The 12338-nt window shown below is 42.2% G+C and overlaps 1 protein-coding gene across 3 annotated transcripts in view; it reads right to left on the bottom strand.

Moving 5' to 3' along the window:
* LOC145342209 (rho GTPase-activating protein 6-like) overlaps nucleotides 1-12338 on the bottom strand; it is a 214022-nt gene that overhangs the window by 170358 nt on the left and 31326 nt on the right. The gene's annotated exons all lie outside the window — the stretch shown is intronic.

The following is a 12338-nucleotide window of genomic DNA, read 5'->3' as shown; positions in this document are numbered from 1 at the left end:
ACTTGCATTTTTTCTTGCAGTGGAGCGTTCTTTTCTCGACCTGTTTCAGAGTCAAGGCGTTGAACATTTTGTCTTTCACCTTCCCGATTGTTCTATTTCACGCTGAAGTTGCAATTGCAAAGACAAACTTCGGATTTGGGTCAACTTTGACTTAAAACCAATCTTGTCGCCAGTTTTTCCTGGATGTGTATGCGTATTGTTTCTGACTCACTGATTTGGCAACAATAAGAAAGGATTTCTGAGGTGTCACACCGTGGATTTCTTAAACAAACCAATATAGGTTTATTTACAAGGTGTTGCCTGATTGAAGTCCAATGTGAAAGAGAGATAAAATCTCGCAAAAGCCTCTGGTGACATCACAGCATGTCACGTGAATAAGCACACAGTGATGCATTGCTTTTCAATACGTAATGTAACCATTGTTGCAATAATAAGTGCTTTACATTTTAATGTCACTTCTTGACAGGAGATTTGATGCATTTTTCAATTATCAGAAATATCTTTCTCTTCACACTCCGCAGAGGGTGATCTGTCTGTTTTTCATTTTCACCTTGGAAGGTGGCCTTGCATTTTAAGTAGTTTGCTCTGTCTTATTTCAAATGATAACATTGTCAGTCTTTTGAAAGTTGAATAATCACATTTTCAAAAATATCAGGAATGCCCTCGTGACAGACTCCTCTGCAGCAGAGAACTTACGTTTGATCCCAGACTTCAGCAAACTGACACCTTTGCAATCCTTGCTACCTGTTCTGGCCATCAGAGTGAGCACAGTAAAAAGTCTGACAACACCAGGTTTTAGTCCAACCGATTTATTTGATAGTAAACTCACAAGCTTTTGAGGGGACTCCCTCTTCGTCAGGTGAATGGAGAGTTCTGGCCTCGGACAGAGCATATAAAGCACAGACAGTTTACAGATTACTGATTAGAATGCGAATCTTTACACCTAACCTGCTGTTCAAGTCCTAAAGTGGCCGACAATGTGTGTGGAAGGAGCACTGATCACAGGTTAAAGAGATGTGTATTGTCTCCAGACAGTACAGTAAGTGAGGTTTTGCAAACCCAGGCAAGCCACGTGGGTTACAGATAGTGTGACATGAACCCAAGATCCCTGTTGAGACCGTCCTCATGTGTGTGGAACTTGGCTATCAGTCTCTGCTCAGCGACTCTGCGCTGTCGTATGTCGTGAAGGCCACCTTAGAGAACGCTTACCTGAAGGTCAGAGGCTGAATGCCCATCACCACTGAAGTGTTCGCCAACAGGAAGGGAACAGTCTTGCCTGGTGGTTGTTGAGCGATGTTCATTCATCCGTTGTCGTAGCGTCTGCATGGTCTCCCCAATGTACCATGCTTCGGGACATCCTTTCTTGCAACGTATCAGGTAGACAATGTTGGCCGAGTTGCAAGAGTATTTACCGTGTACCTGGTGGATGGTATTCTCACGTGTGATGATGGCATCCATGTCGATGATCCGGCATGTCTTGCAGAGGTTGCTGTGGCAAGGTTGTGTGGTGTTGTGGTCACTGTTCTCCTGAAGACTGGGTAGTTTGCTGCGAACAATGGTCTGTTTGAGGTTGTGTGGTTGTCTGAAGGCAAGAAGTGGGGGTGTGGGGATGGCCGTGGTGAACAATCACTGAAACAACTATATGATGATACCAACAAATTCCACCCCACCATCAGACTCACCATGGACTATTCCCCAGAATCAGTTGCATTCTTAGACACATGCATCTCCATCAAGGACGGCCACCTCAGCACCTCACTGTACCGCAAGCCCACAGACAATCTCACAATGCTCCACTTCTCCAGCTTCCACCCTAAACATGTTAAAGAAGCCATCCCCTATGGACAAGCCCTCCGTATACACAGGATTTGCTCAGATGAGGAGGATCGTGACAGACACCTCCAGACGCTGAAAGATGCCCTCATAAGAACAGGATATGGCGCTTGACTCATCGATCGACAGTTCTGATGCGCCACAGCGAGAAACCGCACCGATCTCCTCAGAAGACAAACACGGGACACAGGGGACAGAGTACCCTTCGTCGTCCAGTACTTCCCCGGAGCGGAGAAGCTACGAAATCTTCTCCGGAGTCTTCAACATATCATTGATGAAGACGAACATCTCGCCAGGGCCATCCCCACACCCCCCACTTCTTGCCTTCAGACAACCACACAACCTCAAACAGACCATTGTTCGCAGCAAACTACCCAGCCTTCAGGAGAACAGTGACCACAATACCACACAACCCTGCCACAGCAACCTCTGCAAGATATGCCAGATCATCGACACGGATACCATCATCACCTGTGAGAATACCATCCACCAGGTACACGGTAAATACTCTTGCAACTCGGCCAACATTGTCTACCTGATACGTTGCAAGAAAGGATGTCCCGAAGCATGGTACATTGGGGAGACCATGCAGACGCTACGACAACGGATGAATGAACATCGCTCGACAATCACCAGGCAAGACTGTTCCCTTCCTGTTGGCGAACACTTCAGTGGTCATGGGCATTCAGCCTCTGACCTTCGGGTAAGCATTCTCCAAGGTGGCCTTCACGACACACGACAGCGCAGAGTCGCTGAGCAGAGACTGATAGCCAAGTTCCGTACACAAGGACGGTCTCAACAGGGATCTTGGGTTCATGTCACACTATCTGTAACCCACGTGGCTTGCCTGGGTTTGCAAAACCTCACTCACTGTGCTGTCTGGAGACAATACACATCTCTTTAACCTGTGATCAGTGTTCCTTCCAAACACATTGTTGGCCACTTTGGGGCTTGAACAGCAGGTTAGGTGTAAAGATTCCCATTCTAATCAGTAATCTGTAAACAGTCTGTGCTTTATATGCTCTGTCCGAGGCCAGAACTCTCCATTCACCTGACGAAGAGGGAGTCCCCTCAAAAGCTTGTGAGTTTACTATCAAATAAATCGGTTGGACTAAAACCTGGTGTTGTCAGACTTTTTACTGTGTTTACCCCAGTCCAACGCCAGCACATCCACATCATCAGAGTGAGTCCAGTGTCTCACCACACGCAAATCCCATCATTATGCAAGGCTGTAAATTACGCAACATCAGTATCTGTATTGGTGGTTGCGAGCATAAGAATGAGTGATGGTGTTTCTTCTTCATCATTGCCTAATTGTTCCTTCACTATTGCCTGACCAGGTTACACTTCTTGCACTTCTGAGAGAAAAGTAGAGTGTTGTTGGGAGTTGGTTAGCTCAGTTGGCTGGATGGCTGTTTTGTGATGCGGGGGATGCCAACATCGCAGGTTATTCATGAAGGCCTTGCTTCCTCAATCTTGCCCCTTGCCTCGAGTGTAATGATTCTCAGGTTAAATCACCACCAGTCAGCTCTCCCCCTCAAAGAAGAGAGCAACTTATAGTCAGCTGGGACTATACAACTTTACCTTTAGATGCTCCATCATGGGACATGAGATATATAGATTTCACTCTCACAACCAAGGGCCAGTGGAGTTGAGGCAGAGGATCAGCCCCAATCAGATTGAATAGTGGAACAGTTTCAAGGGGCCATATGGTCTACTTCTGCTCTTAATTCTTACGTTCTAATACTCTGAAATATCATCCTCAGCTGCTACAATGCATTCAGATCCTAATAAGATATTATATCAGAATTGGATAAAATATCACTTTTGACAATGAACCAGTGTTTCATAAATGTTTATCGTAACTTCTGTGTCTTTGTACTCTATGCCTCTGTTTATAAAATCCAGGAACCTGAATGCTATTTTAACCAAATTTTTAACCTGTCTTTCAACCTTCTAAGATAACCCTCTCTATATTAATATTTGCCATGCCTTGTAATCTTGTCTTATTTACTCGTAGCTAATTATAGATCGCAGGTGAATTTTTGTACTTGTTATATTAGCTTCTGTATTTGCAGAATCTGTGATGAGTCCACTGTAAAATAATCAGAGAGTAATGATGTCTCTTTATGTTGTAATTTCGAAGTAATACTTGATTTTGGTTTCAGCAATGATGACCCTTGTAAAATTTTACACTGCACATTCATCCCCCTTGTGGCTTCTGGTGTTGAAATTGTCAATTTAATACCAATTAGTGCATAATTATTCAACAGGCTCATCTGCTCTAATAACTTAATTAATAATATTCACACTCATTTCATTTAGGACTCTTGCAGCTAACACGTCAGAAAGAAAGAATGGAATTAAATGGTGTCTTTCAAAACCTCAGGATGTCATCAAGCTCTTTACAGTCACTGGAGTAATATCTGTTGTAATATAGAACAATGGTTCTCAAACTTATCGCTTAAAGGGTCCCTTTTCCAATTGGTTCATAGTTACAGCCTCTCTTACCCTGATCTCATCCCCACATCCACCACACATGATGCACCATGGAAAACATCCTTTCTGGATGTATCACAGCTTGATACAATTCATGCTCTGACCAAAATAGCAAGAAACTACAAAGGATTGTGAATGTAGCCTGTCCATTATACAAACCAGCTTTCCATCCATTGACTCCATCTACACTTCCCGCTGCTTTGGAAAAGCAGCCAGAATAATCAAGACCCCACACACCCCTGACATTCTCTCTTCCATCTTCTTCTGTCAGGAAAAAGATACGGAAGTCTGAGATCAGGTAAGAACCAACTCAAGAACAGCTTCTTCCCTGCTGCCATCAGACTTTTGAATGGATCTACCATATCTAAAGCTCATCTTTCTCTGTATCCTAGCTATGATTAAGAATAAGGGATAAGCCATTCAGGGTTGAGATTAGGGAGAACAGAGAGTTGTGAACTGTGGAATTCTTTACCATAGAAAGCTGTTGGTGCCAATTTGTTAGATATGTTCAAGAGGGAGTGGATGTGGCCTTTGCAGCTAAAGGGATTTGGGGTAGGGAGAGAAAGCAGGAGTGGGACACTAAAAGTGCGTGATCAGCCATGATCATATTAAATGGTGGTGCAGGCTCGAAGGGCCAAATGGCCTACTCCCTGCTCCTATTTTCTATGTTCTAATGTTGACTACAGTCTGCACCCCCTCCTTTCCTTCTCCTCTTTGTATTCTATGAACTGTATGAGTCAATATATATGTTTATCTGTAGATGGGTATGATAATGAGTGGCTGCTAATTCATAGGTTAAAGAACAGGGATGTGTTTGCCATTTTTCAGCTTGATGTGCAAATGCCAACATGGCAATGGTTTGTTATAATGTGGCAATGTTCAAGGGAACCATGCAGAGCTCCTTCAGAAGTATGTTTGTATTCAGGAGGGACCTGGGCATTGCTCATTGGTTCCCCTCTTCTTGGGTACTGTGAGGGGCAGTACAATTGAGAGCTGATGGTAGTTGGACTGCTGTATTCACTTGCAGCTGTGTTTTGACCCACTGCAGCTACACATGACAGGCGTAAGTCATTTGCAGGGCAGATCAGAGACTTGTTGGGCCAGCAGACCTTCCATGCTGAGTGTTTGAGATAGCAGTGGTAGATCTCAGGGAGCCTGAAATGGGTCACGAGTTTACTGTGGGTTCTTCCATGCTAGGTTAATTAAGAGGGACATCAAGCTATTGGTTAGCAGTGAATGGAAGTGAATACTTACAGAGCTGAGTGGATTGTATACTTCAACTGAAGTGAAGTCAACACACAGAATGGATATTCAAGGGAAAGTATATATATGAAAGAAAGGAGAAAGAGCACAATTCATTGAAGAACACAGTCACTTCAAAAAGTATTTTCATCAGCATTATCTCCTGTGGGACAAAGATGGTGGTGGAGGTGGGACTTTTATTGGGCCTGGGCTGAGATTTGACTGCTCCACTTCAGCCTCTGTTTCTAGCTCCAAGTTGCTGCAGTATGGAACTGATCCATCACAACTCCATATCCACCACCTCCCCCCCAAAAAATCCCACCATTTGGCAATGGCAGGGCAGAGGGAGAATGCAATATCAGGAAAATTACCGACTCCTGGTTCCTGCAAACTCGATGATAATCCACCCAAGGTTTTTTTTCTTTTCTAATTGACAGGAAATGATTATCTCTGATAAAAATTCTAGGTAGTGTGAGCTTTTAAATTGGAACATTTTCACACACCATTACCTCTCGTAAGTGTTTCACTGCTATTAAATTATTTTCTGATGGATCGGTGCATGATTGCATTCATTACAATCTAGGCCTTTACCAATAAATCAATGGGCATTTTTATGTTGATGCTTGCAGGCTTCATGCGATTGTGAAGAGACTCACTACCTCAGAGTGTTTCTGTCATGTTGCGCTTGTCCATTAAAGGATCTTGGAGCTTTCCCATTTATATGATAGTCCCTGTACCAAATGAGAATAAACCAAACTAAGTCAAAAAGACTGAAGTCATTACATTCGGGCCCCAACTTCAAATGCCATTTTTTAGTCACCAGATCAAACCTCTTCAACCTTGACATCAAATTTCACCCAAAGTTAAAGGGAGGGATTTTCCGAGCCTCACATTGTGCATTTTGCAGTTGCAGAAGTGACTAGCCATAGTGGTGGGATCTTCTGGTCTTGTCCCTGTCAACGGGGTTGCCTGTTTTATGTGCCCTGTATCACCCAGATCTTGCCAACAAGAACAGCTGGAAAATTCCAGTCAAGCTTCTTATTAATACGATCCATATTGATTTGATTTGACTTATTACTGCCACATGTATTAACATACGGTGAAATGTTTCTTGCGCAATGTACAGATAAAGCATACCATACATGGAAAAGGAAAGGACAGAGTGCAAAATGTAGTGTTATGGTCATAGCTAGGATGTAGAGAAAGATCAACTTAATGCAAGGTAAGTCCATTCAGAAGTCTGACAGCAGCAGGGAAGCAGCTGTTTTTGAGTTGGTTGCTATGTGATCTCAGACTTTTGTATCTTTTTCCCGATGGAAGAATGTGGAAGAGAATATGTGCAGGGTGCATGGGGTCCTTGATTATGCCAGCTTCTTTTTCAAGACAGTGGGAAATGTCAATGGATGGGAGGTTGGTTTGTGTGATGTGCTAAGCCTAATTGAGGACCCTTTGTAGTTCCTTGCATTCTTGGACAGAGCAGGAGCCGTGATACAACCAGAAAGAATACTTCCTATGGTGCATCTGTAGAAGTTGGTGAGAGTCATAGCAGACATATCAACTTTCCTTAGCCTCCTGAAAAAGTAAAGATATTGGTGAGCTTTCTTAACTATATTGTCCACATGGATGGGCCAAGACAGGTTGTTGGTGATCTGGACACCTAAAAACTTGAAGCTCTCGACCATTTCTACTTCATTCCCAGTGATGTAGATAAGCATACCCTCCACTACACTTCCTGAAGTTGATGACTAGCTCTTGTTTTGTTGACATTGAGGGAGAGATTACTGGTTGGTGAAGTCAAAACAGAGTTTTTTCTGGTCATGAGAGTTCATTGGCTTTGTTCAGTGTTAACACTCACAACTCCATCCAGTATCTCAGATTAGCAATGTTTCACCAGGCTCAGCTTTGAATCTCCACAGTGCTGAAGGAGGCCATTTAGCTCACTGAGTCTGTACCAACTCTCAGATATTCTTTGTGGTTTCAAATAACTAATCACTATTCCAATCGCTCCATCACTGGTGACCATGCTTCCAGCTGCAAAATCTTTTGCCTGTGTACACTCCAAAAGGAGCTCCTTAAAACATAACTCTGTCGAAGCTTTTGGTCAGTTGTCCTAGTACCTCATTACCTGGTTCAATGCCAAATCTTGTTTCTGAAAGTTCCTTTGAAACCCCTTGGGACATTTTATATCTTGCTTTTTTTTCATGGGATGTGGATATCATTGGCAAGGTCAGCATTGCCCATCTCTGATTGCCCTTGATAGTAATTAAGACATAATGGTATTATTACTAGATTATTAATCCAGAACTCCAGAGCTAATGTTCTGGGGCCTGAGTTCAAATCTGGCCACGGCAGATGGTGGAATTTGAAATCAAGAATCATAAAACCATTGTCGATTGTCAGAAAAATCTATTTGCTTCACTAATGTCCTTTAGGGAAGGAAATCTACCATCCTTACCTGGTCTGGTCTACATGTGACTCCAGAGCCCCAGCAACGTGGTTGACACTCAACTGTCCTCCAAGGGCAACTAAGGATAGGCAATAAATGCTAGCCAGCCAGCCAGTGATGCCCATATCTCATGAATGAAGAAAAAGAAATAGTCCAGAGTCGCATGAAGGCCAGAGCAGATAAGAATGGAAGATTTCCTTCCCTAAGGGGGTTTTAATGAACCAGGTGCATTTTTAAACAATCAGCTGTCATTCCTGAGGCTAGCTTTAATTCCAGATCTTCTTTAATTGCAATAGTGGGATTTGAACCTGTCAAGGTTCAAGGTGTCAAGGTGCCCATGCCCAGGGGGCACCACCCCACCAGCTGATCCCCTGGGAGCTCCGATTGCCCTCTTCACTCCAGCACTGTTGGGCCACTAGCTCCCTGAAAGTGGGGAGCTATTGTAATCCCTGCTACAGTGAAACACTCTGGCAGGGTGGGAGAGGCTAGCAGGCCTGGAGACTTCAATCTTGGGCTGGCTAATAGCATTTAAATTGTATTCAAAATACCATTTAAATGCTAACCCCACCTCCCAGCCAATTTCCGGCACCACACTGATGCCGCTGGAAATCCGGGCCTGGGAGACGCAAGTACAGTATAAATGCTCATGGGAACTTGACGAATCGGCTGACGCACAATTCTCTCAACCCCGCTACAGTAAAAAATTAGCGCAGCTGGATGGGAGAATGGCGGTCATTGCATCAACCACTTTCACATAGCAACTTCTCCTGGTGCTGTAACTCACTTCCCACTTTTCATTGGGCTATGCTCAACAAATGTGAACTGCTCAACTATTTCCCAAACCCTCAAATTACAAATTATTCAGCTTCCAGTTAGAAATGTGTATGTTGTTTCTCTGACAGCTCTGCCTTCTTGTAACAGCTATTATAGACAAGTTTATGTCTACTTCCACTGGTTGCAGCTGCCACTTTGTTTCCAAATCCGGTTTGTATCCTTGAAACTCTCCTTTCTATTTCCAATGAGTTTCCAGCCCAAGACTCCTGCCCATTTTCTCCTGCTGAGACTCACAGCTGGGTCAACAGCAATATGTGTCACAATTGGGAAGAAGGGTTACTTCACATAGAACTAAGTTTCCTATTGGGTCTGGAGGGCCACTCACCATTGAGCCACATGGACAAATCCTACAGCGCCACAAACTTGTTCCATTAACTACAGAGTTGAACTCGTTCAGCAGAGGTAGGGTTAATCGAACATTGGAGAATGAACAGATAGTGAGTGAATGGTACTTGTAAACTAATTAACTCAGAAACTAGACAAAGCTAAGAGCAGAAACAAGATTATGATTGACTTTGTTAACCTTTAAGAAATTATTTCTTTACTTCAGTTAAAAGCATGAAGCATTGTAGAAAAACATCTAGACCCGGGCTACATTGTATCCAGGAAGCAACTCTTCAGTGCTAAACACTGAAATTGCTCTGATTTATGTGATGCTTTATATGCCAGAGGGTGACATCTTTTGACAGTATAAAAGCATTGTCTCTCACACTTTAATAGGTGTCATTTTAAAAATAGATCAGCATATACCTCAGCATGCTTCACATGTACCACTGCCTGACAAACTGATTAAATGACTAACAAGTGCCACCTCGGTTACGTTGTTGTATTTTGACGCTTGAATTTTACCTTAGCCCAGCATTAAAAAGCAGTTATATAAGTGGACTTTGCAGCTATGAGAAGAAGTGGGTGCCTTTACCTGTCCAATATCTAGTTAGCACAACCCAGAAATCAGAGACTCACTGTGTACTCCAGCCGACAGGAATATATCATGGGTCATCACAGCATCCCAAACTTAAAAAAAAATTTCTGTACTGGTCCAACAGTCTCATTATCACTAGTGCATAGAGTAATGAAGAAAAGGAGGAGGCTATTCAGTCTATTGTGCCTGTGCCACATTTTTGAAAGAGGAATTTGATTAGAGCCTTACCATTGCTCCTTCACCACAGATTAAGTTTTACCTTTTCTTTCCAAACATTTAACCAGTTCCCCTTTGAAAGTTCTTGTTGAATCTATTTCCATTACCTTTTCTGGTTACGATCTGGCGTACATTACAACTCACTGTGAGAGTGTTTTACTTCCTGGTTATTTTGCCAATTACCTTAAATCAGTAACCACTGTTTATTTAAACATCTGTCACTGGAAATAGTTACTACTTGTTACATTATCAAAACTAACCATGACTTAGAACACATCTATCAAATTTCTCTTCAACCTTCTCTTTTTTTATTCATTCATGGAATGTGGGCATTGCTGGCAGGGCCAACATTTCTTGCCCATCCCTAATTGCCCTTGAGGAGAAGGTGTTGAGCCTTTTTGAACAATTGCAGTCCATGTGGCACAGGTACACTCATAGTTAAGGAAGGGTGCTCCAGGATTTTAACCCAGCGACAGTGAAGGAACAGCAATATATTTCTAAGTCATAATGGTGAGTGACTTGGAGGGGAACTTCCGGGTGATGATATTCACATGTGCCTGCTGCTCTTGCCCTTTTAAATGATAGCAGTCGTGGATTTAGAAGGTGTTATTGGAGCAGCTCTGATGAATTCCTGCAGACTATCTTGTAGATGGTACACACTGCTGCCACTGTGTATCAGTTGTGAAAAGAGTGAATATTTATGGATGGAGTGCCACTCAAGTGGGCTGCTTTGTCCTGGATGGTATGAAGCTTCTTGAGTGTTGTTGGAGCTCATCCATCAGAGAGTACTCCATCACACTGCTAACCTGCGCCTTGTAGGATAGGCTTTTGGGGAATGAGGAGGTGAGTTAATTGCTGCAGGATTCCTAGCTAGTGACCTGTTCCTATAACATTTAAACAGAGATGGCCCACACTTCCCCTCCTGATTGAAGAGCTCGAGTGATATCAGGGTGGGCAAATCAGAATCAGCCTGCCTTGGGGATGGAGTGAAACTCACACAGAAGCTTTTTTTTCCCGAAGTGTCTTAAAATATAGCAAGTTAGTCTTGCTTTTCTTGCCCAAAACAACACATAGCCAACATAATGGAAAATACTACCCAAAGACTAATCAACATAAACTGCGTACTTAAAAATAGCAACAAATGTGCTTCTAATTTACTAATACTGAGCAAGAAAATGACTCTTTAAGTTATGGTTCAATTATGCAACTGTGCTAGAGTTGCTGGTTCCCACCATCATTACTGATTTCAACTTAATTGCAGTGTTGGTGCGATCCAACTAAGAAAAACCACTGAACTGGTTTGAAGATAAAGCAACTATATTAAATGTAACTATATTCAAATGTCAGCCGTTCACAGGACTCAAAGCAGCAATTCAATTGAATAGCTTGACACTTTCTTGGGATATGAATTTCTCTGATCCAAAAACTTTGAACAAATTGTGAGACAAGAACATATCCGAAAATAGTGGCATTCAATGCAGACAGATTGAGAACCCCCTGAGCTATGCATATCAGCCAAATTAGGCTATTTCTATGTGATAATTTGGCCTATAGACCACTCTTACTGGCAAAAATAATTCATGATCTATGTTTCATTTTAGGAATGGAGGAGTAAACTGAATTGATTTATCAGAATCCTTTAGTTTTTTTTCTTGAATTGCTTGGTTCATGCTGAAGTATACTATGAACTTTCAGTCAATATTTTATATTTTATAAAAAAGCACAAATGGTTACAAAAAAGATGGCTGCCTGAGGAACATCTAAATTCTCTTGTGGTTTGAAACGCTCCCTTGTCTCAAGAGATACCTCTCCAAATTGCTGTCGGCTAAATTTATTTCCCTGAAATAATTCAAAAGGATAGTTTCAAATTGAAGGTATCATTCATTTTACAAAGAACCCACAAGCCTTCCATGAAAAGAGACTGAGATCATCATAAATTGCAATTGTACTTTTTTTGTTATCTGTATTTAATAATTGTTTGAGTAATAGAGTGGGTGAGTCAAGCGAGGCGTCATGGTTTTAAACCTCAACTGTCTGATAACAAATAACCTTCCTAATTTTTAAATTCACAAAAGGCTTGTTGCTGGATTTATTTAAATTGGGATGACTGGTCCGTGAAAAAAAACACATCGCATACAAAACACGTTGATTATGGGCAGTAAGGAAGTACATAAAATCCGATTTTGACACATTATTATGGTTACAAATAGCCATGCTGGAGAATTGTCTTTTAGTACTCATCATGAATATTCTCGCAGAAGTATATGCAGATGAAATGCTGAGTAATTATTCTTTATACTGTTCCAATAAACAATAAGGTATAGTGAGGATTAGGTTCAAGGTAAA

This window comes from Carcharhinus amblyrhynchos, chromosome 4 (assembly GCF_965287045.1).
Source record: "Carcharhinus amblyrhynchos chromosome 4, sCarAmb.v2.hapA, whole genome shotgun sequence".
NCBI classification, from domain to species: Eukaryota; Metazoa; Chordata; class Chondrichthyes; order Carcharhiniformes; family Carcharhinidae; genus Carcharhinus; species Carcharhinus amblyrhynchos.
Note: the sequence above shows the minus strand (reverse complement) of the source record. Positions and strands in the feature narration are given on the sequence as shown.